Genomic DNA, 24,523 nt, shown 5'->3' on the forward strand with positions numbered 1-24,523 from the left:
ATTACAATCCATGCTAAATTGAATAAAGTGATATTGATTCATTAAAATCCCGTGTCGATTTGTAAATTAACGTTATTATGCCTGAAACGCCAGCATCTCAGGTTAAACCTCACAACATGTCGTCAAACACCATGCAGCTAAAACAGTAACTGGGAGCAGGTTTACGGATTCTGCATACAAACGTAAACACAGAGCGCGGACCCGACGCGTCAGAGTCAGATTTTGATGTGTCGGCGGGTCCGCGCTGTGTTTGCCTCTTTTTTTTTTTCGCTGGCTTCTGCAGCTGCAGGTTTCATAACTCTCTGTTTACATCTCTAATTAAGTCTCACATGTGTCAGCTTTCTTTTAATAGATACGAAATTATGGATATATACTGTTAAATGATCAGAATTGTAATATTTCTGACTGAGGCAAAACTTTCCAGATTCCAATCAAATTGAATCGGATCCTGTATCGAATCAAAAATGATTCTACAAATCAGTGACGATGCAGCCGTACTCAGCTCCCTAAGCATTTTCCCTTTCCAGTTCACAATCAATCCCACCCCTAGGTCAAAAATATGTATAGGACAATTGGCCTCGTCTAATATTTTGTATGAACCTGTCCAGCTGTCCAGTGATTAAACGACAAGTAGATGAAGGCAGGACTTCACAGCAGGGGCATACTCCATAATGTGCTGTGCATTCTCATATGTATATTATATATATTGCTCAATTATTGTATTTACCAACATCAAGGAGTTATGAGCAAAGAAAGGCCACACCATAGTGCATGTTTAAATAGGGAAAGTTTATTGATCAAAATGTATTACGCAGATACGCATTACATTTTTTTCAGCCCCCCAATCGAGAAAACAAAACCAATTACATGTTCAAAGCAACGGAACGGTGGCCCAATATCAGAGAGAACTCCACTCTTGAGTGAGCAGTGATAATTGAGCAGTCCGTTTTATTTTGCAGATTCAAGCTGCTCTTCAAAGTTTTCACCACCAGATGTCACCGGAGAGGACTGTGTTGAAAAGCTTCGAGTAATGAACCGTTTTTCAATACAAGCTTCAGTGCTTCGGAAAGCTTCATTTGGCCATCACTAGTAGAAAGTAAGACTGAGTAAAATAAATTGACAATGGATGTTTGTGTCAGCATTTACAGTCTTTTGATTGGGTGGATGGTGAACAGTCTTTGGGTGAGGTAAAAGAAAAAAAGTCCATTTCGCTCATGGACGGATACTGCTGCTCCAAACGGGAAGAGCGACGGCGGCGTGAGCCTAGCTGCTCCCTAGCGGACACAGCTGAGCGGCCGAGCGGGAGAGCCTCCGCTGAGCCAAGGTGGGAGGCGGAGTCGCTGGGCATGGTGAAGTGGAAGAGCCGGAGAATAAAACAGCTGGCTTGCGAGCGAGGAGCGGGGCGGCGGGAGAGCGAGCGGGCGAAGCTTGGCCTTTGACGCCCACTCTCCGCGGCGAATGCTCCGATGTAGGTGAGGCAGCAGGTGGAGGACCGCGGGGTCTCCGAGGCCCGCCCAGAGCCAGACGAGTCCCCTCAAAGACGTGCTCCCTCTCTGAGCAGAGCCGCTGTTTCCACCTGAGCTTCTCCGCCCAAATGGAGAGGGCTGCGTCCTGCCGCTCGAATAGGTCCGAGTCCGCTGGGTCATACACGTGTCTTCGTGGCACGGGTCGTGTCATTCTGTCAGGGGTTGTCGTGTACGGAGGCGAGGAAGAGACGAACCAAACGCACGACTCACGGTGCAGAATGATGATGATTTATTAGAGCGAGTGAGTGAACAGAGCAGGGACGGCAGGACTGACTGAAAGACTGAACGGCTGGCTGAACAACGGAATGTAGACGGGAAGGACAACATCAACATCAATGACGCGAAGATGAACGGATGGAACTGAGGACTTAAATACAGGCTGGGTGATGAATGTTTAGAAACCGGTGAGTACGCAGCTGAACTTAGTCTGACTAATGATACATGGAAATAACTGGAACACAATACACAGGCGGTACGCTGGCACAGAAAACGAGAAAACTGAATGTGGGAAATAAATTGAACATGAGAAACCTGACAGTAGCACAAGGACAAAGTTCTGATGGTTGAATGGTTTGTGATTTTGTTATGGACTGAAATATTGTTACCACCTAAATCTGGAAAATATGTGCTCATAATGTAATGTGTGTGTGATAGATCTAGAAGCACATCCATTAGAAACGATTGCTGAATGAGGATCTCTATAAAAGAGTTTGGTTGTTGGTACATCCAGTGAGGCTTTGAGGACCTGTGGTTAATGGACTTAATGACAATAAAGTTGTCTTTGTGTTATCCTAGCATGCCTGGATCTGTTTCTGCCTTGTGATAGTCTGGTTGAAGAAGATAATGTGAGGTTATAGTATAAACTGACTGTGGTTGCTGTCCATGGTGCTCACCAAGGGCTGCAATGATGCTATTTATATTACTGATTATTGCCATAAATTATTTTTGCACTTAAAATGTGTGTTTGAGGGAAAGGGAGAAAATGTGAGATTCTGTGTTTACTTAAGTAGAACGTGGCAGTAAAGGCCAGCAAAACGTCACAGTGTTTTTAAGTCTGAGACAGGGATATAGACTAGGGCTGCCACGATTAGTCGACTAGTCACGATTACGTCGACTATCAAAATCGTCGACGACTGATTTAATAGTCGACGCGTCATTTGAAGCTTTGTAAGATCCCAAAAGCAGGAATAAGTAGTAGGATTTAAGAGTGTAATAACGGACTGAAACAGAAGATGGCAGCACTGCATGTACAAGGATGCCAGCTGCCGTTAAACCCCGAAGAAGAAGAAACTGTGTCCCAGAATTCATAGCGCGGCCCAGCGCAGTTGTCAACAATGGCGGCAGCTAGTTAGTTTTAATATTACTCTTATTATTCTTTCTGGGTCACAAAATAAACGTTTAACATATTTTCAGGCGAGAATGTAGCTGTGTAAACCTCAAATATCTGCTCAGTTTATCAAGACACCACATATTTTCAAAAGCGCTCCGACGTTTTCGGAGGCGTCTGTTACCCACTAGCTCGATAGCTAGCCGGGGGCCATGAGAGCACCGGACTCCCGGCAGATCGTTTTCAAACCCACCGCCCTACTCAGGTTAAACATATACAAGTCACTTAGATAACTTAAAAATGTTATTGTTTGGCTTTTTTCAGTATTTTATTTGTTCCTGAGTAAATCGGCTGAGTTTATTAAACTCCACCGAAACAATCTGCACATTTAATTAGAATTCAATTAACTATCATCTTGTCTTTATTTTTAGTTAGCACAGACCTTAAACACTTAAAGCTGTAAGCTAATGATAGTTATATAAGAGCAGATGCTGCTGGTGCAATAAGCTGTACTTTTACGTTCAATGGATGATGATCTGATTAGTCGACTAATCGCAAAAATAATCGGTGACTAGTCGACTATCAAAATAATCGTTTGTGGCAGCCCTAATATAGACTAATATCACTCTTTCTAGCTACACACTTTACTGTGTGGGTGAGGTGTTAGTGTTTGTACACTCGACAGGAAACTTCTAACATGTGTCCACATTATTCTGCAGATTCTTTCCTTCGGCCACTGTTTAGGGGCTGAAATCAGCTTACAAAGAGCATTAGTTATGATTCTGCCATGAAATCAGGTTTGTTTCACTTCAGGTCTTTGAATAATTTTCCAGAATGTTAACCTTTCAGCCTGACATGCAATATGCTGTGTTGGTTACATGGCATCAGTGTAATGCAAATAAATGATTGTAAACAAAGGTTCTAAAAAATATAGAACTGAAAAGTTATTTAAAGTATAGCAAGAAGACTAAAGTAACAGTAAAAGTGAAAAATTCTACCTGTACAGGGGGCTTAAAGGTAAATTAGGGTCTTTCCTGTTGGTGCCCTTTGGTATGTGTGGTCAAACAATCCAAAAGCTTAATGCTCTGATGTTACACTGTCAAAGAGAAAATGATGTGGTGTGATCCTGGTTCCTCTGTGCGACTGTGCCAGCTGTACTGACACATCCGAGTCTGCTGGATCTTTTATCTAAATGAGACTGACATACTCGTTAAGTATTTCCTGAATGATACAATCTCCCCATCCCTCTCAAGCTGGCATTTTGTTTCTGTACAAATTTCCTGAATTACAGATACTGTATAATGACTGACTTTCTATAACTACAATCACTGAAACAGAATCACGTCGATTACAGACATCCAAACTTTTATTATTTATTCCCCCAGTCTATATGAAGCTCTACATTAATATGGTAAAAAAAAGTTACATTTAAAAACCTGAAATGCATTAAAGGATAAATTCTTGCACAGTGTTTTTGTATACTCCTGGAGCACTCAAAGCACTTTACACAACATGCCTCATCCACACATTCATACAGGCGCTTTCTCTGTGCTTAACTTGGGGTTAGCATTTTGCCTGAGGACATCCGACATGCAGGCTGGAGCAGCCAGGGATCAAACCAGCAACCTTTATATTAGTAGTTGACCTGCTCTACCCCGAGCTACAGCCACCCCTCATTATAAATGAGACAGAAAGAGGACAGAAAATGATCATTATCACATGTATCTCTTAACATGAAATACAAACTAAAAATGATTTACATGTTTATGATCATTTCTTCCAGTTATGTTAAAGTACCAAACACGGTTTTATCCTAATTGCTCACTTATTGCATCGTTAATCTGAGACATCATTATAGAGTCTCTCTACTTTGTCCTGTTGAAGCATGTAGACCAGAATAAATACCATTATCACAAAAGTACAAATAATAAATATGACCGACTCACTGCACTGATAAATGGTGATGGCTTCTGTGTTTTGTCTCAATAATAAAAATAACAGAATCACAATTATTACAGAAATATCAGATGTGTAAACATCAAGATGATCATCTGGCAAGTTTCAGCAAGGCCAGTATGCAGGACTCTCAGGTTTAACAGGTAAATATAAAAGTGGGCAGATTAATATGGAACGCCAGGACTGCCATAATGAATTAATTAAATACACCATTAAATAATTAATTAAATGTGGCAATAATTAATTAAAATTGGAATTAATTAATTAAATAATAGGTGAGGCAGCTTCCAGAGGAACAGCAGTTATGAAAATTATAATCATTTACCTGAGCTGTGAGATATAAGGCAAACACTGGAGAAGTTTCCTCAATTCACTCTCTTCATGTGACCTTTGAATGTGGAACACTGAAATCCATCTGCTGTCAGACGTTGCCTTTTCACATTGTAATTAGATGTGTAACTTTTACACTCAAGCCTGTTTTAGTCTCATAAGAGTACAGGTCCATGAGGAAATCACACCATGTGTGTTTAAGAGGACTGTTTTTGTATCTGCACACTGATGATAACAGCTCCAGTATCTTCTCTCCTGTCTGTTGTTCTCTCTCTGCTGCTGCACAGATAAGATTTGCAAAGAACCTGGTCTCTTCTGAAGGTTCTGATAACCGAGGAACAACACTGAAACAATGTGGATTGGAAAAAAAGAATAAATAAGCAATGATATACTTTTTATCAAAATCCTTGTTTTTCAGCAAAGTTGTAGTTAAAATGTTTTACTGAGAAGCCTGTCACAAAAAATTTATAAAATAATATATGCAAAAAAAAACCCATATATAGTATAACTATTTTGTTAATGAAAACAGATATCTGCTGCATTTTCTGTAAATTGTGAGTCTTATTGGATTCTTTAAAGTTTAGAAATTTTCTTCATTGGATTGAATTTATTTCAGCTGAGCACTACAAGGACTTACCTTTAACTGCATTATTCACATATTCTGATAAAAAAAAAAATATACTCTAATACAACTGGAAAACAAAAAGATTTCAATTTTAACACCAAAAGACTGGATAAAACAACAGTTACATACCTGAGTGAGTTGATGAATGGCAAAACCTTTAGTAGAGACTCACACAGACTCTGGCAGTCAGGAGTTTCTCTACAGGCAGACATTAACCATCTGGTTAACCATCTGGATGACTCCCACAGCTCTTTCAAACAGCTGTCTTTCACCTTTAACTGGAAGATGCAACTGATTTCCATCAAGGCTGAGTAAGGTTACAAAGTCCATCTGCTCTTCACTGAGAAGAAAAGTCACCCACAGCTGTCGAGGCAGAGGATCACACCTATGATTAAATAAAAGATAATTACAACATTCTTGAAACCATATTCAGAAAAAAGTTCAGAGCCTGGTACAACATAAATTTAAAAAAATTATCCAGTGATTTGAAACCTCATAAACGTATATCGTGTTCACAACAGAACTAACATTTAAACTGAGAATATGTCCTGCTTTAAGAAAAAATATTTTCTCATTTGGAATTAGACAGTAGCATGTCAACACTCAAATTTGGTAGAAATTAACAAAAGCCAGAAAAAGTAAATGTTGTAAATAAGAAACAGGTGGAGGAACATTTTCCAACTAATTATACAAACCGGATTCCAAAGAAGTTGGGACACCAAACAAATTGTGAATAAAAACTGAATGCAATGATGTGGAGATGGCAAATGTCAATATTTTATTTAGAATAGAACGTAGATGACAGATCAAAAGTTTAATCTGAGAAAATGTATCATTTGAAAGGAAAAATATGTTGATTCAAAATTTCACGGTGTCAACAAATCCCAAAAAAGTTGGGACAAGTAGCAATAAGAGGCTGGAAACAGTAAATTTGAGCATAACGAAGACCAATTAACAGTAATTAGGTTAATTGACAACATGATTGGGTATAAAAAGAGCTTCTCAGAGTGGCAGTGTCTCTCTGAAGCCAAGATGGGTAGAGGATCACCAATTCCCACAATGTAGCACAGAAAGATAGTGGAGCGATATCAGAAAGGTGTTACCCAGCAAAAGATTGCAAAGACTTTGCAGTTATCATCATCAACTGTGCATAATATCATCCGAAGATTCAGAGAATCTGGAAGAATCTCTGTGCTTAAGGGTCAAGAGCGTAAACCCATACTGGATGCCCGTAATCTCCGGGCCCTTAAACGACACTGCACCACAAACAGGAATGCTACTGTAAAGGAAATCACAGAATGGGCTCAGGAATACTTCCAGAAACCATTGTCAGTGAACACAATCCACCGTGCCATCCGCCGTTGCCAGCTGAAACTCTACAGTGCAACGAAGAAGCCATTTCTAAGCAAGATCCACAAGCTCAGGCGTTTTCACTGGGCCAGGGATCATTTAAAATGGAGTGTGGCAAAATGGAAGACTGTTCTGTGGTCAGACGAGTCACGATTCGAAGTTCTTTTTGGAAATGTGGGACGCCATGTCATCCGGACCAAAGAGGACAAGGACAATCCAAGTTGTTATCAACGCTCAGTTCAGAAGCCTGCATCTCTGATGGTATGGGGTTGCATGAGTGCGTGTGGCATGGGCAGCTTGCATGTCTGGAAAGGCACCATCAATGCATATGTTGTTCTAGAACAACATATGCTCCCATCCAGACGTCATCTCTTCCCAGGAAGACCCTGCATTTTTCAACAAGATAATGCCAGACCACATTCTGCATCAATCACAACATCATAGCTGGGTAGGAGAAGGATCCGGGTACTGAAATGGCCAGTCTGCAGTCCAGATCTTTCACCTATAGAGAACATTTGGCGCATCATAAAGAGGAAGGTGCGACAAAGGAGACCCAAGATGATTGAACAGTTAGTGTTGGGTCTAAACTCAGACCCCGCTGTATCCAAGACTTATTCCCATGAAAGAAAAGCAAGGCAACAGTGTTCGATCGATTTCTTGCGCAAGGGAGGCCTCTCGTCTGTGACCAGCACGTTGAAATGACCACACTGGTGGCCTCCTCTCGCCGCCTTTTATTGACAAACTTCAAACAAGTTTACAAAACACCTCCCCTTGCAACCCCCCTTTGGTTACAAAGACAAGGCACTGTATGTAAATGTATACACTGAGTGTGTGTGTGTGTGTGTGTGTGTGTGTGTGTGTGTGTGTGTGTGTTGGTCAAAGGGTCATAAAACCTAAAAGCAGGAACAACATCCTTGGTCATAAAGAGGGTAGTCTTCCCCCACACCCAATGTATGGTTTACCAAAGATAACACAGTGAAACCATACAAAGGGTAGGAAGCTCTACCAAACATCAAACAGATCTTCAAGTTAGGATGTATCTACAATAAAACCTCCCCCAGCACAGAGTGGCTGGAGAGGTGGTCAGGATCAAAGGAATGGCTTTGATCCTACTGCTTAAACTAAGACTATACAAATTTAAGAAACACAATGGCGACATTCAACAATTAGACTTAACATTTCCCTCCTTTTTGTCATTGTATACTTAAATTTCAACTTATGCACCCTTTGTTTGACAGTGTCAGTGTAGATTTCATTCATGCACAGTAAACTACATCCTATACATAAGCAAATCAGTATCAACAGTTCAAAAACAGGAATTAATATCTTCAAAAGAAGATGCCACCAAGGACCAGACGGTAACCAAGCTATCCAGCCTTGTGGCGGATCTACTCCTGTCGTGCAATTCATTATGTATTTCTTCAAGTACACAACTGAATGTCAAAGGTCAAACAAGAAGAATCATCATTCTCAAAAATCATATGTCTCTACAATCCAACTGTATACAGACATAGGTATTTAAACGCATCAGTTGACTTTATTGTTTGTCCATGTGGCTCTCAGCTAACTTCAAAGCTGCAGCAAGTAAACACCCTTCTTTATGACTCCTATCAACCCCCCAAATCTTCTCACTGTAGGCATCCTGTGGGGGTTAGAGTCAACTTGTGAATTATCTGCATTTACAACTCTTCTCCTGTCCTGTTGTCACCACAGAAAAAGCTTTGTAAAGGAAATTGGATCAAGCTGTTTTGATCTTCTTGGCTCAAAACCTCAAGTGTTCATGATGTAAATGTAGACAAAAGGCTTCTCTGTTTACATCCTTCTTGCAAAAGACAAAAAGAATAGGTGATGTTGCCATGTTCCATGGTTGATCTCCAACTTGGGCTAATCCATTGTCCTTCATACACATAGGCAATTGGCCTGTTTCCAGTTCGTTTAACTGTATAATGTCCTGCAACAAGTCATATTCTTTGAGTCAGATGAGCAGGTCTGTCTCACCAGAGCAGTTCACCTTCCCAGCTACTGGTGAATCAACCTTCCATTCAGGTTCAGAGCAGTTGAAAAGTTGGCAGTGTTCCTGGATGTATTGCTAAAGCAACCAAACAAACTGCCTCGCTCTCAGTGATGCTATAGGGCCACAGTCCAGAAGAATGTGTAGCCAGTGGCATCACAAGCATAACCATTGGTCTCATTCTTTATGTGAGCGGTTGTGTTCTTAAACTGCCACCAGTAGTTGTTGAAAACCCATGCGGGTACTGGGTGTGATTTGCTCTGTCCCAATGCGCTCCTGTCATCCCACTCAGGGTCCACAGGCACAAGAAGATGCACAGCACATTCCCAGCCATTCTGATGAGTACCTGTGGCTCAGTTGGTTTCTTCACCGGATTGAGACGAGGGGCCCTGGAGGCTTTCCCCCCCCTTTGTTCCCGGTCTTCCTGCCACTTACTCCGAGCTGGCCTGGATGTGTGTCACCTTCTTGCAGTGCGCTTGATATATCCAAGTGTTCCTTCCGGCAATCTTCACTGCTGTGGTCGTCGTCAGCAGCATCCGATATGGACCTTCCCACCATGGACTGGACCAGCACTTCCTCTCCATGGCCTTATCATCATCCAATCTCCAGACTTCAGGCTCTGCTCCTGCGAAGAAACAGAATCATCTGGCAGATCATTTGTTCTCATGACTACTTTACTTTTAAACATTTCAAGCATCTAATCCGCTAATATGCTCTCTCTTCTGCTTTTCTATCATCACTACAGAAGACTGGAACTCTAACTCTAACTCTAAATCCTCTAACATGTGTAATCTCAAAGAGTCAGACCATTCTCTGTTGGAGTAATCCTCATGTACTTATTCTATACAGTCTAACCATGTCCTGCCTGTCTTCCTAAATCTTAACTTTACTGTTCCATTAGTTCTCTCTGCAAAAAAGTTTTTTTTTTTTAAAGTATTTAATAATCCTAGAGTGAGTATAACGACTGCTCATCTCCCTCCTGTTTGAGACATGGTATAGCCAATGGCTCAAAATAGCAGCAGTCTTATACAAATTATTAGGCAGTACTGGTTTATCACACAGATAAAAAAAATCATCCTGCAAGCTTGCTCCCTCTGTAAGTCACAACTATTGTCCTGCAGTAGGTGAGTGGGCCTGCATGTCTGCTAATGCTGTACTGATAAAAGGTTAACACCATGTTTAACTAAAGCTGCCTCTTTTGCGATCTTATCTGCAAAAACTTTCCCTAATGCAACCGGATCTTTCCCTCACATGTGTGCTGCACATTTACAAACGGCAATTCCACTGGTTAATAACACTGCCTCCAGCAGATTTTGCAAGAGTTTGGTGTGTTCTGCAGGTTTCCCTGTTGAGGTTGTCATACCTCGTCTCACTCACTGCACTACAAAGAAATGTACAGTAGCAAATGCATACTGCCTACCAGTGTATATTGTCTCTCTACAGCTTTACACGCTTCCGTTAAAGCTAGCATCTCTGCTGCTCAAGCAAACATGAAACATGCTAGTTGTCCTACATAGATAACTCTCTCTCACTGTCAGCTACAGTAAAACCTGTTCTAGTCTGTCCCTCTGCTGTTATAAAACTCAAACCATCAGCAAACCAAACCTTTCCCTCAACGAGTGGCACATCTATTAAGTCATCCCTCGGCTTACACGTCTTCTCCTCGCGCTCTCTACACTCATGAGAAGTGCCCTCCTCCGTTGGCAAAAAGGGTTGGACAGATTCAGAATTCTGCACCACTTTATGGTAATATGTGTGGTTGTGAGAGTAACAGTAACATTAAAGACAAGTGTCTTGTAGGTGACAGAAATGTAAGTTTAGTCTGCAATAGTAAACATCTACCTCGTGTGGAACTAACAGTGTCAAAGGGTGAAATAAACTATTGAAACATTGTACAGCTTAAGCTGCTGCACATACTGGTCTCACGCATGGAGGTAAAGCACGAGCAACTAGAGCTAATCTTTTAGGATAGTAAGTTACTGGCTTCACTTGTGGAAAAAGTGCTGTTAGTTATTTTACAGTCACCTTGCATTTGTGCTGTTCACAGAACCACAAGTCCATCGCTGGACCTCCTCTGCGCTGTCACTTTTTGGAGCTTGGCACGCTCCCTCAGGTTCCATTTTGTGGGCGATCCTCTCAGTCACTCCTTCTCATCATGGCATCTCACGACATCTACAAATTGAAAAAATGACACTCCTCTCGCCACACGGCTTTCGCCATGTGTCAACTCCCCAATGAGACATGTACAAGAGTGTTGCACAGTCTCCCTAAAACAATCTCCAGGGTTTGTCCCTTGGAGCAGCTTCACTCCAAGCTGTAACCCTGTGTAAGAACATTAATCAGCACTTAAATGTTCAGCTTGTTTAGCTCCCAGCTCCTGTATCACAGAAAACAAAGTCTTAAATTTAAAACAACTTCACATTCGCAACCAACTGTAGATCATAAGAGTAATAAAGTATTCAGCATCACAGAGACAAGTATCATTGCAGGTTTATTCTAAACTCATTAAACTCCTACGTTTTCCCATAATTTATTCCAAATTATTTAACATCTCAATGTTATTCCACATTGTAATCAGTGAACTTCACTTATAGGCCATCAAAGCCTCATCTGAACATGGATGCACCACTTGCATAGGTTTAATACTTGTAAATAAACAGCTAATCACACAAATCACTGCAACAATAATAGTAAACATTGTTTAATGTTACTTCTGGACCCCACCTCTTGACGCATGGACACTCTCATGCGTCAACTCACCAAACCTGGATCCCTGCCTTAAAAACTGGCTCCACCAGGAGCCTGCATACTCACCATCATGGCCTGGAAAACAAGATCTGGAAGTAAAATCAAACTTCACACTTATAAACAAGTATATCACAAGGGTAACAAGCATTCAGCATCAGCAAGACAAGTGTCATGTGCAGGTTTTCTCAAATCATTAAATCACTATTGTTACCATAATTCGCCTCAAACATGGATCATCCCATGTGCTCAGTTAACATTAATGTAATCGGTGACTTCCCTTAAGCAAAGTCACTCCACTCATATATTATTATGGGTCCAAAAGTGGCCAGCAAATGAGCCCATAATAAACTATTCCATAAATATCGTAATCTCTTATTTGTTTTACTCATGTCACTTGTCCACTTCTGCTGAATGCTACATGCACTCTTAAAGAAAACAAAACCTGAAATAAAGAAACAAACATCCACCAGTTGTTCTGCTAAAAACCACATCATCAAATCACATGAAAAACTGCAATGCTGTAAGAAAAAATGCAAATGTTAGCGCTGCGCAGGTGTGTACACACTTTCTCACAGTAACTTCTGTGAGTACCACAAGCCCATGAATAACACACCTCTGATAGATTCACAAACATAAAAATGGCATTTAAAAGGTTAAACCATCACACAACCTCAGATGTTGCTATCATCTTTCTGCTCCTGTAACAGAGACACACACAGAGATACATCCACACCTTTGTCAAGTGGGGGTTGACTTCACACAATGGTGTTAAGTCAGTCAGTCAGTTCCCCATTTATTTTAAAATTCTTACTCATTCACTCAGTGATTCCTTCTTTTGCTAATTGTGGAAATTATCGTCGCATCCGTTTCCACGCTCAGCAAAACAACGTCATTTCAAAAAGAAAAATAATTTAGACTGGATTTCCTCGTTGAATCCTTTTGGACAGGAACTTGTTTCCTGATTGTCCCAAATAAGAGCCCATTTTAATTTTGGAGAAGCTCACTTTGCAACAGTTTTCTCGACGACGCTTCGATTCTAATCGTGCAGATCTGCTCAACAGAGATCATCAAACAAAACTTTCAGTGCACCATGAAAGTAACAAAATAAAAGAAAGAAAATAAAAGAAATCAAAGAAAATAATGGAAAGAAAGGCCTTGTTTAAGTCATGACACGTGTTCTTCATGCCAGGGGGATAAATCGTAACAACCCAATTGGCAGGTTCAACTTTAGTAATAAAGACAAATCAAACAGCCAGTTTAATCTCAAACATTCATCCAATCAGCCATACACACAACATACAGCATAACCCTGTTGTCTTAGCACATAATAAGTTTTAGTTCTCATGTAACTAAATGTGTGCCATGGTAAAACTTCTTCACACACCAGAAACTCACAATCAGCTCACTCAACTCACTCATTCAAGACCTCTCATCAGCATTCTGTTTCCTCCTCTATGATGCAACCATCTGTCCTCCTATAATATTCAGTCCACTAGTCTATGTATCACTTTCATCTTACTAGTGACTTGGACAAGATGACAAACAGAATCTCATGCTTAAGATGCTGTCTGGTCTCATGAGTATCATTGTTAGTATAGTTAATGCATTTTCAGTATGTTTTTGTGTTCATCTCTCACCACACTTCCATTATTCTCATCACTGCTTAAAACAACACACATCTCTCTCTGTTTTTTTTCTTTAACTGTACTTTTCTCCAAAACAGAAAATAGCATTACAGCTGTTTCAGACTGAGAAACACCAAACACTCTTCGTGCCATCATTCATCCACACAACTATTTTATTTCTTTTTGTCCACTGGGCAGGTGACATGCAGAATCACGTCTGCCCCAGCTGGATACCTTTCACACACACCATGACGTCAGACACTCTCACACTCGCGGAATTGATCAGGAGAAAAACTTTCTTCATCTTTTCTGTCTCCTCTCTTGCCTAGTCTGTCTTGGACTCAATGCTGCTCCTAATATGCCTCTAATCTCTCCTCCACTTCTACCTCTGCTCTCTCACGCTCTTCTCTGACTCTACTTTCTGCTAACATTCTTGCTCTTCCTAATGCTTTTCTACGGTGTTGTTCTAGAGTAGTTGCAGTGGATTGAGCTGTAGTTTCATCCTCAGGTTTCACAACTACTGCTTGCAATATTGCTCTTTTAACATTCTGTGCTTCTCTCCTCCTCTGAGCCTGCTCCAGCCACAACTTAGCAACTGCTAACTGCAATTACTTCCTCTGCTTCGCTTTACCTGTTTTACCTGCTACACTTACAGATATTCTTTCTACCAGCATTTTACACTTAACTTCCACTAATGTCCCTTCAAATCCACATTTCTTATACCAACAACCTACATACTGCGTGCTGCCTGGTAAAACTTTCTGCATAAATTTTACATCTCCTTCTAAGGCAGACTTACACATTTTATTCTCCATTACAAGACAACAATCAGCCACACTCACGCAGACCACGTCTGGCCCGCACACACACAACATAGGCCTATCGCTTGCGTCTGCACGCACAGCTAGCGCTCTCTGTTGAAAACTCTCAAACGCCCCATATGGCGGAGAATTCAACCTTCGGACACTCTCTAACGCCCCAAATGGCGGAGATTCCGGACTCTGAACCTAGGTTCTCTCCACGCCCCAAATGGCGGAGAACTCTCTACGCCCCAAACGGCGGAGAAGCCTGCGTCTCTCTCACGCGGCTAGCGCGCTCCCGGACTCACGTTTAACGCACAGCCCGTAGCCGCTCTCTATTGTTTTGGGTCCACGTGCGCTCTCGTGACCAGCGCTCCCCGGGACTCAAACGTTTCACGCAGAATCACGGTGACGCGTTTCTAGGATCCCACATTCATTCACGCGGTTATAGAGACGCTCTCTAAGGCCTTCTGTACTCACTGTTTGTTTACGTTCATGGGAAGAGTCTCTGGATCCCGTCAATCGTCATCCATCCCGAGGGGAGGTCAGGCGCAAACTTCCCGGCCTGGTGGCAAGCCAAAAACACCAGGGCTTTACGTCAATCATCCCAGACGTTGCGGTGGCGTCCTCTCCCTCTCCTCGGTGGATGCAATGTGTTAGGCTCCGGCTCCGAAGGACCAAATAAATGTTGGGTCTAAACTCAGACCCCGCTGTATCCAAGACTTATTCCCATGAAAGAAAAGCAAGGCAACAGTGTTCGATCGATTTCTTGCGCAAGGGAGGCCTCTCGTCTGTGACCAGCACGTTGAAATGACCACACTGGTGGCCTCCTCTCGCCGCCTTTTATTGACAAACTTCAAACAAGTTTACAAAACACCTCCCCTTGCAACCCCCCTTTGGTTACAAAGACAAGGCACTGTATGTAAATGTATACACTGAGTGTGTGTGTGTGTGTGTGTGTGTGTGTGTGTGTGTGTGTGTGTGTTGGTCAAAGGGTCATAAAACCTAAAAGCAGGAACAACATCCTTGGTCATAAAGAGGGTAGTCTTCCCCCACACCCAATGTATGGTTTACCAAAGATAACACAGTGAAACCATACAAAGGGTAGGAAGCTCTACCAAACATCAAACAGATCTTCAAGTTAGGATGTATCTACAATAAAACCTCCCCCAGCACAGAGTGGCTGGAGAGGTGGTCAGGATCAAAGGAATGGCTTTGATCCTACTGCTTAAACTAAGACTATACAAATTTAAGAAACACAATGGCGACATTCAACAATTAGACTTAACAGTTAGAGGCCTGTATTAGACAAGAATGGGAGAGCATTCCTATTTCTAAACTCAAGAAACTGGTCTCCTCGGTCCCCAGACGTCTGTTGAGTGTTGTAAGAAGAAGGGGAGATGCCACACAGTGGTGAAAATGGCCTTGTCCCAACTTTTTTGGGATTTGTTGACACCATGACATTTTGAATCACCATATTTTTTCCTTAAAATTATAACTTTTCTCAGTTTAATCTTTTGTTCCGTGATTTATGTTCTATTCTGAATAAAATATTGACATTTGCCATCTCCACATCATTGCGTTCAGTTTTTATTCACAATTTGTTTAGTGTCCCAGCTTTTTTGGAATCCGGTTTGTATTAAATAGAAAAACTGGCCCTATTCCAACTTTTTTATAATGCGTGGCTGCTACATTTCTCAACATTTGATATGTTATCTATGTTCTACTGAAACTGAAATCTGGGTTTATGCGATTCATAAATTATTGCATTTATGTACAATTCATGGTAAAAAGTGAATGGACTGATTGTTATATAGCGGAGCAGCTTAAGTGCTTCATACAACATGCCACATTCACCCATTCACACACATTCATACTCCGATGAATGCATCAGAGAGCAACTTGGTGGTTGGTATCTTGCCCAAGGATATTTGGCACGCAGACTGGGGGAACAAGGGATCAAACCACCAACATTCTAATTAGCAGTAAAGCTTTGTTCTCATACTTTGTTTATTAACTGTGATGTGACACTAAAATACAGTCATACCAATGGACATTTTCAAGGCATCCAAACGGCTGTCTCATTCCTTGTTCTGATATGATCACATCCTCGAGGTTCAGCCTTATTTTCCTTTCCTTTGACTGAGTGACCATATAGGCCACAGCACAGCAAGGGAAACGATCCAGACTGTCTCCACTGAGGTCAAGATGGTAGTCCAGTTTGTTTAGAAGGTAGATGCATGCTTCAGGACTCTGGGACTCATACAAGCACAGAACAGTATGTCAACATGGAGACCACTGTTGTCACGGTTCGCTTGAGGACTCACACGCAGGACTCAGAAGCAAAGTTGGTATTTATTACAGTTCCACCAGGTGTATATACAAATAGTGCAGGGGTAGTGCTATATACAAAGCGGTGACAGGGAAAAAGGCTCCGGGGAAATCCAGGTAGGGAAAAGACACTTGCTTCTCTTCAGACACTCTCCTCTCGTAACCAGTCTCTCTCCAAACACAGGGTCGGGTCCAGGGGACAGAAGAAAACACACGTTAGAGGTTTCGCGCCGGGAAACGAAAAGAGAACTTGCTCAGAGCTAGGCTGCACTGACACGAGTCACACACAACGATCCAGCGATGAGTAGAAGCCACTTCCTGGCTTAAATGCTGGCTGCACTGATGAGGCCCAGATGTTTTCTCGTCAGAGGGGCGTGGGCCGAAGTCGTGAACCCGCAGTGAGTTCCGCCCTGGCGAGAGAGCAAGAGAGAGAGCTCTACTAGTCAGTGGCCTGCTGATCCCCCTGGCCATGACAACTGTCCTCAGTATCAGCCTCTTCTTGCTCACACAGATGAGGAAGAAATGTGTTTATCAGCTCCTTGAAGAACCAGTTAGATGTATTCTTCAGGTCCTGATCTGGAATCAGATGCTTCATCAAACTTGGGCTCTTCTCATTCAACAGTCGACACATGAAGGGGATCAGATGTTTCATGTGTTTCTTCTCCTCTGTGAGGCACTGCTGAAAAACATCTCTGACTTTATCAGGATTCTTCAGGAGCCACAGTGCTGCAAAAAACTCCTGCACTGTGTAATGGAGGAATGCATATGTGGTTATTGTTTCAGTCACGGCCTCCTTAATGAGAAGTGGTTTCAGGAAGGACAGGACACAGATGTCTTTACAGGTCAGGTCTGTCAGGTTCAGGGTTTTTCTTTCAGCTGAAAGAAAAGCAACTTCAGCCAGAGACAGAATTTCTTCTCTCTTGGTTTTGATGAAGGAATTTAGATCTTTGTTCTTTGTTTTGCTGTTTATCTGAAGGCAGAATCGAACAATATTGATGTAGATCTCAGTTATTGTACATGGCTGTGGAGCATCTTTTGATGAAAAGCAAACAGCCACCATCAGTGCATACATGGGGACATGACAAAGAGTTACCAACTCCAAGTTGGTAGTCCCCAGAAAACAAATCTTCATCCTCATCATCTGGTCTGCATGTTATGATGATCTTTGCAAGAGGAAGTAGATCTTTTTTAAAAATTTTCTCCACCACTGATGAGCAGAGATCAGCAATTCCATCAAAAATGACTGTAATGTTGTCAGAGTACTTCTTTATATCCCGTAAGACCTCACTGTTGCCTTCATCTGGTTCACAAAACAAACCAAAAAGAAGTTCCTCCAAGTTTCTGGAATTCATGATATAAGATGTTTCCCTCATGTCAAAGTAAAACATGTAATAAAGCTCTTTGCTTTCTCTTTCTGCCCAGAATCTCAACATTTCACAAGTCAGTGCTGTCTTTCCAATTTCAGGTTTTCCAACCAAGAGAATGTTTTTATCCGTTTTCAGCAGCTCACTGGGAGAAATGTCTGATTTATCATCAGGGATGTATTTCCTCATCTTTTTAGGACGACTCATATTGCTTTTCTTTCTTTTTGATTTCTTTATTTTAGATGGAGAAACAGTCTCCTCTGTGTCGAATACAAGTGAGGTGTACAACAGATGAGGCTTTTTGTTTCCTCCAAACAGAGTTTTACTTGCTGCCCAAAACTCATTTGATATTTTTTTTTGCTTTTGACTTTAACTTTTGATATCCTTGGCACGGCCTGGGTCCTGAAAAAGTAAGAAAACAAATTTACTCTGAATTAAATGCAGTATAAAAAAACACACATATTTATACTGGGGAAGATTAATGTCATTTTAAAGAATAGGCACATCAAAGATATTAAAAATTTGATAGATTTTTAATCTAAATTTTGCTTCAGAATACCTTGTAAGTAATTTACATCCATTTGTGTATCTTCCTTGAAAGAAAAGCAGCTGATCCAGTGGTCCATGTCAAACTGCTTTTTTTTCTGAGTGAAAAGTAGGTCTCTCTAAAGTCCTCTTTCTTGTCATATTAATAATCTTGAGTAACACATAGCAGGCTGCTTCCCCTTTTCTTGTCACTGAGTCCAGTATTTTTCTGGTTTTATCGTAGTTGTCCCTCTCTGCCTGTATTTTGCTGACTTCTTCATCACCAAGAAATCCTTGCTGATAACAAATGTTAATTTAAACAATTAGTATACTTTTGATGTACTAGTTTTTTGCATTTCTCAATTACAGATACTGTACAGTCACGTGAAGGTTCATGAATGGTTTAAATCAGTTGCTGCTACATGCTTGACAGTCTTCTGCTGGGAAAAATTATGGGTGCAGAATTTCAAATGGGAGAACACCATAGTGGCACATCACTGTGGCTCATCCTCTGAAGTGAGCATATGCTTTTAATATTAATCAGGAGATAAGTGCTAATGTTTCCAAACTGGGCTGGTTTATCCTCTTCGTACTGGCTCGCAGTACGTTACACAGTAAATTTATTTAAAAGTCAGGAAGCCTGATAGGAAGCTAAAACTGAAAATCATCATAGACCTGCACTACACTGACAACAACTCTTTATTGTGGTAACAGAAGACTGTGTCTTCGAGGCTTGAGTTTTGCGAACCTATCAGGGACATTTTCAGGGTCAATATTATTCAAGTATTCCTTTTCAAATGATAATTTGTACAATTTTATTTTTTAATTCTACCAAAGAGCACTATTTAGATTCAGAAAAGTTTATATAACTATTTAGCCTCGTTGTGCAAACAAGTCTGCATAACTTAATAAATACTATTAAACCGATTCTTTGATCCCCATAATAGAACAGAGAAAACCCGACTCAGAGTGGTCAAAACATTAATATATTTATTCAATCATCTTCCGGAAGAGAGAGCCCTGCACACCCCAAAGGCAGTTGCAGAATCTCTAACATTCGAAGCTCCAGATGTGTCTCATACGTGTTATTTTAGTACTTCTGACGTCACACATGTCACTCATGACACACACAGTTTCATTACAAACAAACTCCTTCTACTCAGTTCCTCATTTCTTTGTGTGTCTCCACGTGTATCTGCCCTAAGTAAAGCTCGTCCTACAACCAACCAAGATGTGCTTGAGTGTTGCTGGGACTGTACACAGGGGCAAAGATGGGTCCTTTCCAAACCACAGCTGCAGATTTATGGGGGAAGGCAGCACATCATATGTCGCTCGGATGATGAAACTTAGCCTATTAGACGCCATTCCCCAGATTTCACTCCATGTGTGTGTCCTCTTTTCAATACTGTCCCAATTCATCCAGCAGCCCTGCTTGGCCAGCGTTACGGCTCTGGCATGTCTTACTGTTTCCTCCTGTCGACGCGCCTCCTCTACTATCATTTTTCGATGTTCGGTTACAAATGCCTGTTGCCACAGAGGTGTTACTGCTCCAAGTCAAAATTATTTTTGCCTTTATAGACAGGGAATGTTGACAAAAATTAGTGTAACAATATGGTAATTAAAATTTCATTCACTCATGAAAACATAGCGAAAGCTTATATTTAAATAAAAGTTGATAAACTCAAATTTACTTAAGTTGGAGTGCTTCCACTTACACTTTAACCTTCTGGGGTCGCTAAACGCCACATTAGTGACGTTTAGCGTGTTTGGAGGCTGTAGTTAGTGTGTTGTGTAGTTATTGTCTTGTATTGTGTGTCAGTTATACTGCTGAATTTCTCATTTGCTCTAAAAAAGCCATCAAAGGCAGATTCCAGTGTAAACGCTGTTCCCACATGGAAAACTGGACTGATGCCCCTCCTGTTGTCAGACCTGCAGGGTTTAGGCCTGTGGTGTTTTCCTCTGTCTTATACTGAACACAAACTACATTTTTTGGACTGGCACAAATAATTTGTGTGCCTTCTTATTTGATGCAGCACACCTGATTGTTCTGTAAATAGATTTAAATGGTTATATAAAAAACATCTGAGGACTTGGCTGCATTTTTATGTAAATAGTACCATATAACTTTGTTGTTTGCAAAACTTGTGCATAATTTTTAGAAATGTACAATTTCTATTTGCATTTCAAGTTATGAAAATGATTCGTTAAACATGTTTGTGGGTTTTACAGTAAAAAATATAACTTTTTTCTACTCGGATTTTAAATTTTTTATCTGAATTTAGATCAACTGTGCTAATATAGTATACCAAAATGAAAAAATAACTCAAATTTCAGATATTTGAGGTTGTGCTGAAAATAATGATACCAAACAAGGCAAGAAAAACATGTTTTAAAAGTGAAATATAGACATAAAATCAAAAGTAGTCAAAAATGGCCAATTATACCCTGGACCCCAGAGGGTTAAAAACTAAAAGGTATAACAATGTAGTTATGCAATGTGACCACGAGATGTTAAATATACTGATCACACAACTGTCACTGTAATGTCCTGAAAAATAAATTGAGAAAAATGAAACGCATAATTGTTTATTCATATATTTTATGAATAACTGACAAATGATAATAGTAAGAATCATACTGACCCCCCACCCCCCCAAAAAAGAACAACAAAGAAAACAAATGGATAATGGATATTTGTGTCAGCACTGAGCTCAGTCTCCACAGTGCTGCAGTCTCCCAGTCTTATTTTATAATTGAGTCCCAGAGTTATAGACATCAAATCTACAGGACGAATGAACATTGATGGTAAAATCCTCTGACTGTTTTGAGAGAACATGTATAAAAGTGAACAGGAGGTTGCATTTAGAGGTGATTTTTAAGGCCACGAGCTCTGGGAAAGACCTTTTCTGATGTAGAAATCTTATAACTCAAGTTTTTGAGTTCATCCATCATCCAGCCATGCTTCACAAAGTCCCAGGTGGTAGTAAAGGAATTTTCATTGATTACTGCTTATTATACTTGACTCTTTGAACCCTTAAGGTGACAGTAGTCTTTCCTCGGTGATGTAGAAATATAGATTAATAGGTTCATAGCTGAGCCATTTTTATTTATTCAGTCCATTTAGATCTTATTTAATATTACTAAATGAGGACAATGAAAGTGGAAAGTCGGTTGCAGATGGTAATTCTCCTCACTCAGTCTGCAGATAAATAAAAAAAATATGTGCATCTTACAAACTGTCAGAAAATATCATTTCTCGACATTGTATTAGTGTAGTATATTGGTAGAAATCTCCAAATTCTTGGTAAGATATTTACCTGAGCTGTGAGATGTAAGGCAGACACTGAAGGAAACTCAGTACTTCACTCTTTTCATGTGAGCAGCCTGTCAGCTCCACTTGTTTCTTCTCTGGTTGGAGTTTCAGCACTTCCAGGAGGATGGAGGTCTTTCTCTCTGAGAGGTTTATGAACCAGACTGCAGGAGCTGACTGGAAAACTGACTGTAATGATGGAAGGACACTCAAGCCTGTTTTCCTTCTAAATTTCACATGGGAGTACAGATCCAGCAGGAAATTACACTGATATTTCTTTAAAAGCTCATTCAAGTTTCCATTCCCAAAAGGGAATGTTCGATATGCGCACACTGATGATAACAGCTCCAATATCTTCTCTCCTGTCTGCTGTTCTCTCTCTGCTGCTGCACAGAACAGATTCCCAAAGAACTTTGTTGTGTCTTCATCTGATGTCTTAGTATCAACACTGGAACAATGAGAAGGAAACATTTAGTGATGATTTGATCTGAGCTGCATAAACACAACCACACACTACTGATGGACTCCATCTTGTCCATGTGTGTCCTGTATATAATGAAAGTCCATTTTCAAGCCATCTTCCATCAGAGCAGCTGAACATTGTTTTTAGACTGTTACTGACTCACAACACAAACACTAATCCTGTGTGTGAAATCACTGCGTACTGAACTGTAACTGTCTTTTTATTTACTGTCTGGCTTTAGAGAGTAAAACACTAAAATACAAGGAATATAGAAACATACAGAGTGGAACAAAAACATCTACACTTCATAACTAAATATAAAATTCTTTTTGCTTTTTTTTTTTTCAAATGTCTGTCAATTTAAAGGCAAAAACCAACAGAATGATTCAAACGAACATATAGAAGAAGAAATAAAATAAACTATGTATGTCCCCACACTGATAAAGGTGCAAAGTGTAAATATACTACTAAAGACAATTAGACCTACACACATTTTTTTTTATGCGATGGGCTGTACTCATCGCATATAATCAACTGTGCTACAACATATTTACCTGAGCTGTGAGATATAAGGCAGACACTGCAGGAAACTCCTCACTTCACTCTCATCATGTGAGCAGCCTGTCAGCTTCACTTGTTTCTTCTCTGGTTGGTGTTTCAGCACTTCCAGGAGGATGGAGGTCTTTCTCTTTGAAAGGTTTATGGACCAGACTGCAGGAGTGGACTGGAAAACTGACTGTAATGATGGAAGGACACTCAAGCCTGTTTTAGTCTCATAAGAGTACAGGTCCATGAGGAAATCACACCATTTGCCTTTGAGAGGAAATCCTTTATATCTGCACACTGATGATAACAGCTCCAGTATCTTCTCTCCTGTCCTCTGTTCTCTCTCTGCTGCTGCACGGAACAGATTCCCAAAGAACCTGACTGCTTCATCTAACTTCCATGGAATAACTCTGGAACAATAAGAAGAAAACATTTAGTTATGGGTTGATCTGAGCTACATAAATACAACCACACACTCCATCTTGTCCATGTGTAAATGTTCTCATGAGTGCGACTGATGTGTAAAGTGTTCAAAATATCCGTTAGATAACTGGTTATCCATGATCTCAAGTCGGAGAATGTGGATGTGGTGAAGATGGGGACAATTCTTTTTTTTCTTTTTTTTTGGCGGGGGGCAAAGAATTTTCAGGGGATGAAGTCCTGGGTAAGAGACCATACAAACAGCAATTCGGAAAACCCCTGTGAGTAGAAGATTTAACGAATAGTTCATCCCGCGGAAAGGAAAGTGCCTGGTGGCCTGGCCTTAGACCAGGCACAGCCCAAAGAAGGGACATTGCCCCCCCCCCCCCTTCCTGTAGGCCCACCACCTGCAGGAGTCACCGTAAGGGTCAGGTGAATGGTAAAAATGGTAAATGGCCTGCATTTGTATAGCGCTTTTCTAGTCCCTAAGGACCCCAAAGCGCTTCACACTACATTCAGTCATTCACACACTGGTGAAGTGCGTACTGGGTGATGGCCAGGGGTAGAGACAGATCTGCTGCCATATACTCTGGATACTTGGGTGAAGAAAAGTGCTAAGCTGTCAACTGATCACCACCTGGTGGTGAGTTGAATCAGGGGGAGGATGCTGGACAGACCTAGTACACCTAAACCTATGGTGAGGGTGTGCTGAGAACGCTTGGCAGAGGCCCCGGTCCACAAGAGCTTCAACTCATACCTCTGGCAGAGCTTTAACACCATTCCTAGGGAAACTGAGGACATTGAGTCCGAACGGACTCAGCACCTCCATGTTCAACACCTCCATTGCGAAGGCACTGCACTGAGTGGAGCCATGAGATGGTTGGTGCATACTGAACTGTAAATGTGATTTTATTTGCCTGACTTTAGAGAGTAAAACACTAAAAAAACAACAATATAAAAAACATACAGAGTGGAACAACAACATCTACACTTGATTTCTTGTAAAACAGCAGCTTTACTTTGCTCCTGAGATAACGCAGGTGGAAATCACACTTATTATACACTAAATCTGGAGGTGGAGACTGATAAAATGAGATTACCTGAAGTGCCTAAATGCTATGCTTTATATTAATAAGTGTCAAATAATCATATAGTGTAGTATTGAATGGTCGTGGCCCTGATAATAAAGGGATTGGACTACATGTCCTTTAGTGTTAGAATGTTGGAGACTCTCACCCACGCTTGTCTGTAGAAGTTGATAACAGG

The 24,523-nt window shown here is 40.9% G+C and overlaps 1 pseudogene; it reads right to left on the reverse strand.

The window, feature by feature from the left end:
* Nucleotides 1-1,263: 1,263 nt before the first annotated feature.
* LOC146680822 (uncharacterized) lies at nt 1,264-24,101 on the reverse strand (annotated as a pseudogene).
* Nucleotides 24,102-24,523: the final 422 nt, after the last annotated feature.

Source organism: Copadichromis virginalis, linkage group LG23, assembly GCF_057382275.1.
Source record: "Copadichromis virginalis isolate Kocher_CV1m ecotype Utaka linkage group LG23, C_Virginalis_male_GT1.1, whole genome shotgun sequence".
Classification (NCBI taxonomy): Eukaryota; Metazoa; Chordata; class Actinopteri; order Cichliformes; family Cichlidae; genus Copadichromis; species Copadichromis virginalis.